The following is a 7195-nucleotide window of genomic DNA, read 5'->3' as shown; positions in this document are numbered from 1 at the left end:
GTAATTCATCGATGTTGATTTTAGCAATAAATGGAGGCAAAGTTGCTCCTCGACCGGGATTTCATTGTGAATTCTCGAGGTCGGTGGTGGTGCAAATGCAGGAAATTCAGGTGCTGCTCGGTGGTTCGTGGACGAGCCCTTCTTGGTGGAGAATATTTGTAATTGAAAAGGTACATTTTGTGATAGCAATTGCTAGGCATGGCCAGTTGTCCTGATGAGCCCAGGTAAAAACGTGGGTTGGTTGGTTGGCCTCGTTAAGAGATTCAGGGTACGTTTCGATCGATGTGGAATGTTGCTCAACCAACGAACTTCTTAAGTAATTCTGTTGCAGTGATCGTTTATCATTTAAGAATTGAATAAGAAAATTGCCTTAATTCAATTTTGCTGAAAAGGGTGTCATTGCAACATAATTTCCATTTTCTTTCAAGGATGTAGCAAAGTTTGCGTTTTATGTGGCTTCTTAAAGGAAATTTAACATCTACTTGAAATGATCAACAATACACCAGACATTGTGGCGGAAGGTTGTACAACCCGTAGCATGCCACTGCCTTTCAGTTTAAATCCTAAGCGCGTCACTATTGCTAGTTACGTGGAGTGTAGCTGCCTATACATCACCATACAAGCCGACGAATGTAACGTTAAAAGATCCAAATCTGTTCAATCCAAGTTGTAGAAGAAACGAACGCCAAAGAACGGATTTGTTTACTCGCGAAGTGGTTGGTACAAGGGTGAAGGAAGGAGATTCGACAACGAAATCCATCCGCCCAGCCAGCCAGCCAGAAGCAGTGCCCCAGACAAGCAAGATTTCGAAAGTAAAGTTCATTAACTGCGAGCACTGCACCGGGCTGGTAGCAACTCGCTCGTGTTCATGAAAAACAAATCCATCCAGGTACGCTCCAGCGAAAACCGCTCCTTCGGCTCTTGTTGTTGCGGCGCACGAACTTTGATGGTGAAAATTATTTACATGTTGGAGTCGCTTTTGTAGCACGTGATGGAAAGAGTAGCAGCAGCAGCAGCATCGAGAGTATTGTTTTTCATAGGGGCACAACATGTTCCGCTTAGAAAGATACCATGGTGGTGTATGGTTGGCTGTTGCAAAGCATTTCCTCGAAAAGAATCCTTCATAATGATGAGCGAACGACGTGAGATTGAGTTTGAGATTTTCTCGACTCAACGAGCCCTTCCGCGTTGTCCTTGGTCGATGCTGACGCTATCGGAAGCCCCTATCGTCGGCGGGATCGTAATGATGATCGTACAGCAAATAAATGAATTTACATTTCACACTACTTGGAACTGGATTGAAGGTGGTTGTTAAATTGCTTCGCTTGGTGTTTGAAGAGTGAAAGGAGATTGTTTTTCAATATGTCCCAGTGAAAGCGAGACACACGTTCCCTGTTCCAACGAATCCATCTTGTATTCTACGATCCGATGGCTGTTGATAGAAGTTCTTTTTGAAAAAGGGATGAAGGATATTTTTGGAACTGGATTTCCTTTTCAGTACAATCCTTACCACAAAGATTCATGCAGCCCTTATGAAAGGATTCTAGGAAGGAAGGAAGGAGTTTCAGGGTTTCTATGAAAACATTCTCCCTTCAAGTCCCTTCATTCGAAATTTAATCGGAACCAGTTCCAGTTCCTCTTGACATTGGCATTTGCTGGACAACTGGAGACTCCTGTTAGTGCGCGTTCTAGTGCGAGTTTCACTAGCAGCACATCACTTTGACAAGCTCGGTCACAAGCAGCAGCACATAAGCGGAATTCGAGTGAGTGTACCGTTGTACGACTGCACCGGCATGTGTCCCTTCCGCACAAGACAGACCGACACACGAGAGTAGCAGAAGAAGGTGAGCAGGTACCGGGGACGGAAGCTAAAAACTAGGGCTGACTGTGTCGACCGTATTGTATTCTCATTGTTTATTCATTATTGTTCAAATAATCAAATATGTTTTGCTCGAAATTGTTTCGTACCGACAAAAGTTATGCTCGCAACTCATGGCTCGTGTTCCTACGCGCGAGCGCCCGCGCCCATACGAACGAACGTACCCGACTGCTCAAGCACCCGGAACCTCCCCGGATTGCCGGATGTATGTGCGCGTGTGGCACCGCGTCTGGTTCCTCCCGGGCACTTTTGTTGTTGACAATCGGAGCAACGAGTCCCCTGCAAGTCCCCGGCAGCGTGATGGTGGTTGCCAGAGCGACTTTTGAATTTACCAAACGAATCGAGGATCGTGGATAACCCCCGGAAGAGGAAACGAAAGAAGCAGTGGCCAGAATGGGCGGAAATTTTTCGGGACCAGAAAACCCTGGTGGTTCTGGTGGAAAAGTTGAACAAGTGGCCCCTCCGGCTGCTTCCTTCTCAAGCACCGCACGCAAGCATCAAGCGGATCAGATCGAGGCATGTGGCCAAGTACGTTTCGCCTGCTTGGCATTGTGATTGCGCGGGAGTGGCCAGATTGTAAACTGAAACCCGAACACGCTTCAAGGGCGCAAGGAGCGGACTCCGGAGTTGCCGGAAAAGCAGAAGCTCGCTCAGAAAATCAACTTTCCACCATTTATGGGGATCGTTTAAGGGGGCGTGAGTGGGATTTTTTTTTCCGGGGAGATTCTTGTCCCCCTTCCTTGGTACTGTTACCAACCCGGCTGTGGGTGATGAATTGTCTTCTGAAGAATTCTTCGTCTGTGTGCACGCGAGAGAGAAAGAGAGTGTTGGTGAATCGGTTCTTCCTTAGCCAAAGCTCAGTCAAAGTCAAACAAATTTTTGGTCTTGTTCCTAAATTACTTTTCAGCTTTCGAGCCGGCCCCAAAGGATCTAAGGGTGTGTATTAAGTGTCTGAGGGCTTTATCAGTTCACTCACACGTTCACAGACACACACATGGGCACGCACGTATGTGACTTACTCAGTGCCATCCCTCGGGAGAAGATGATTCTTGACAGGACAGGATTTGTTGCGTTCCGGGGACCAGTCCTTCTCGCCTAGTGTCAAGTCGCTGCCGACAACTTTCAAGAGGTCGCCAGAAGCGGTGTGTGCTATCCCGTTCCACTTTCTTTTTTTCGGTGTTTTGCTCCGGCATTTGGGACATCAGGCAGCTAAGGACGTTTTTTGCGGTGAAGGATGTTGTGCAGTTCGCTCGCTGCTGATGGTGGTGGTACTCATTGTTAGAGCCAAGTGTTTGCACAGCGCTTAGCTGCTGCTACTGTTGCGACGAGATACGAGAGCAAAGTTCAAAGCCTGTAGAACAGTCAATATTGTCCTTATCAGTGAGCGGGCAAAGGTGGTGACCAGGATGACGAGTGGTGATGGACGTGTATCATGTGTCTTGCCGTTACCGCTTTTGCGTTGTGTGCGAATCTATTTTTGGATTGTTTCCGGAAGAGCAAATCTACTTCTTATGGACCTCAAATTTGGATTAGCTAGGTGATGAATAGAGCAAACTGTAGTAGAAAATAACTGCCTTCTGTATCATTTGACTTCGCTATACGGCGGCTATAATACTCCCATCTCGTCGCTCCATCGTTTATCATACACAATTTATGATTACATGCATATTGTTGCTACTACCACGCGGACACGCGAATGCTGAGCATGCATTTGCGTTCCGTTTCTATTTATAAACACGCGGCTCTTGTATTTCATTCCGTTCTGCGATGGCTCAGCAGTGGGGTTGATGTAGCAGTTGAAGCAAAGAGCATCGTTCAAAAATGCGCTACAATCCAGGAATGCTCCGCGAGAAACTACTATTCAAAGTAAAAGACGAAAACTTGAACCAAGGAGAAGCAGCAGAACCGGTCGCTCGCTAGCACTTTGGGGCATAAAATAGCTAAAAATGAAAAATGCAAGCTCCCATTTCCGCACGTAACAGTTTCGTATCGTCCTATTGGAGTTGGCTTTCGGGGGCAGGCCAGAAGATGGTTCGGTTCGGTTCCGGATGGTTGTTAGAAGGAGAGCGTTTGCAATTTGCTGCACGTGGAGACACGCATCGCCCCCACTGGTTAGCTACACCATCTCTTATCTCAACATTTATTTATAGCTGGTGTCATTGCTCGATTTTGCGTGCCTAACGAATGGCTCATTGGCGGCTGGGAAAGTCAAGGATTCGTTACGCAGAGAATGGATCGCAGAGTTGCAATTTATTAAGGCACATTATGTGTAGCACTTGCCGGAACATGAACGAGCGTTACACTCAATCCACGCGGTGCAGTACGAGGATGGTGAATCTCTTGTGGCGTGGCACTGAACTTGAATCTGGCCAGCATATGGTGCAGCTTCGGTTCCATTCTATTGCGGTGTACATTCGAGTACACGTATCGGCCACAAATTTCATACCAATCGATGCCATCACCAGTGACTTAAAGGGCACGCCGTCTTCTCGACATGATGCCAATAAATATTAATATTTATAAATGCGACACTCTCTCGAGCTTTGTGAGCAGCACTTGGACCCATTTGAAATCGTCACTAAGATTGTTGTTTTGGTGGCGAAAAGGGCATTAAGAAATGTGTCCGGTCCCATCTCGGCGTAACACGAGTCCAGCTGGTACTGGAATGCAGTGTGAGGATGTGTAGCTGGCCGAAATTGCTCACTTCTGATTAGGTCTAATTTCGCCGTTCCAAGGTTACGCAATCAGCCCGGAATTGCTGCTGCAGGCAGGAGGCTTCCTATGAATGGATCACTGGATCGTGCTGAGTAATGAGGGCAGGGCCGCATGGTCTCACGCACGACACATCCTAGTGGCAACCTTATTGTGGGTTTTTTTTTGTTTCGTTGTCCAACCTCAACTTTCCAGAGACGGTCCAACGGCGACGGCAATAAGAAGCAACTCAGCCAGACAGACTCATGATGGTTGGTGGCTTGGTGGTGGCAAGGCTGCTGGTCAAGGGGTTTTTCCGTTGCCTACGGTTGCTGTCACTGTTTTGATGAATTATTCATGCGCCATGCGGTGGCCGTATCGGTATGGCGAGACGTCCGTCCGCTCGCTTGCTCGCCAAAAAGTGTCTCAGGCCACTTGTGCTATCTCGTATTTTTGTATCCGTGTGTACGGAAGTTAGTTGAAATGATTAGGAAGAAAATTGTTATCGTTGCGCTGACTGGTTCATGTCCATTTCGTTGGCAGGGGCTCGTGGTTTCTGTGGTAATGACTAGAGTGGAATGCTTAGGGCATGGACTTCTGCAAAAATGAAATGCTGGCCAAAAACAACAGCCAGCTCGCTCGCAGTAATTGTTTTGGTCCTGAAGGCATTCTTAAGTAACCGGAGGAGTTGTTTTCCGTTTGTTTTTGTCGATACATTCAAGTCAAGAGCTGCTGATTCAGAAATTGCATTAAAATGGGCGAAAAATACATTAAATCCAGTAAAGAAACTTAAAGAAACATCCTTCTAAACGAAGCAAAGATAGTTATAGGCGAACGTAAACCTGTCTCCTTAACTCTAGCCCTTTGCGCTGTCAAATTATCCTGCTGTCTGGCTCACAGTCGCGTGGTACCCAAAAGGTTACACTCGCGGCTAGTCGCGGCGGTTGCATCTTGCACTTTGTTGCGTTATCGCATTCACGTTCCGGCCGGCCACTGGAAAGTTTCTATTTTTTGGTTGCCCTTTTCCCGCGCGGAAATGCTCTCTCTCTCTCTCTCTCTGCAGATGCACCGCAGATAAATGGTGGCAATCTTTTCTGTGTCCTACCACCGGAACCATTCTGCTGAGCTCACGGAGTCGCTCGCTCCCTTTTGACCTGGCGGTGGTCTCGGTTCGTGTATCCGTAGAGTGTGTTCCATGAAGCTGTGACCCGGGATATGCAAATATGTGCGTTTCACTTGTTTACCGACCGGCAAAATCGGTGTGCCTGTGTGTGTTCTCGGGTCCTTGGTTACAGTGTCGCGCTGTCCCTTTGTCGTGGTGTCCCTACCATTTCCCCGCTTTGTTTACAGCGACGTGCCTTTGATGACAGTCAGGTGAGGGAAAGCGCAGAAAGGAAATGCATAAATTTAGCTTTTCTCCCACCTTTCGGAAGATTCTCCCCCGCCCCCTCTAATGTTACGATCGTCTTAATGCCACTCTGGCATTTTCGTGGTTCACGTGAACCAAACATTAAATAGGTTTAAACGGTTTACGGGGAGCGGCTAGGCCGGGAGGAACCGGAGCACCTTTTGGTGGTGATAAAATCACGCCATTGGATGGCACTAGAATGCGCGAATGGCATAGCGAAGCGAGTGCACCACGTGCACCAACGTTATCGTCGCGAGTCTCGAAGCTAACGATGCACCGTTCACAATCGTTCGCTACCGGTGAGACGGGTTTCCGGTTTGGTTACTTTTTGGGGATGGGCAAGACGGTTCCTCCCCTTATGCCTTTGTCTGGAGAGGAAAGCTTGAGATAGTTACGAGGGTAGCTGGTTCCATCGTGACCTGGGCGGCGTACCGATTAAGTTTCTAAATGATCCCAAGCGAAAGATTGCATCTAAGCAAAGCATTCGGGGTAAAGGGAGCTTGCAGCAGCAACAGCAGCAGCAGCAGCTAAGCACACTAACCAAAGCCACCCTCGGGAGGTTGGAATCGAGTGAAGGGTTCCAGGGCTTCTTCTTTGAGATTAAATTAACACCGGAACGGCCGGTTGCCAGCAGCGGCTAGATGATGCTGGTAACATTATGCATTTATGCGGTCGCCGGCACCGGCGTCTCGATGCCAATGACGCCAACGGGGATGCCCGCAAAAAGGATGAAAGGATGCAAAAGCGCAGAGAGCAGAACACTGAGACTAACCATTTTTGTACAAAACATTTTAATAAGGCGAATGCACTTAATGCTACTAGACTGTGGCCATGTCATTATACCAACTGCTGACCAACAAAGAACTATATTAATGATTGTGTTGTGTGGCTGCATCGTGTCGCTGAAAGGGCAATCGTAGGAAAGTAATAAATTTTGGGAAAAATGAGTCCTGCACCCTCGCAACCATCGATCGAGAAACATCGTGGCCAGACTTATTTTACGCTCGGAGCATTTTCGAATCAAATGGATATGGCTTATGTGCATCCTGCAGGCACTATTCGGGGGGAATTTCAATTTTTCACTCCAAAGATTACTGGCTTGTGTTCATATGTGTATGTGTGCTCGTGCGCCCTGTGATATCCTCGGAATGGAAGGAAAATTAATTGGCCAATCGATGAAAATGTAAAAAGCCGGCAATGCTGGTGGTGGCCACAGA

This window comes from Anopheles aquasalis, chromosome 2 (genome assembly GCF_943734665.1).
Source record: "Anopheles aquasalis chromosome 2, idAnoAquaMG_Q_19, whole genome shotgun sequence".
Lineage (NCBI taxonomy): Eukaryota > Metazoa > Arthropoda > Insecta > Diptera > Culicidae > Anopheles > Anopheles aquasalis.
This window is presented reverse-complemented; position numbering follows the sequence as displayed.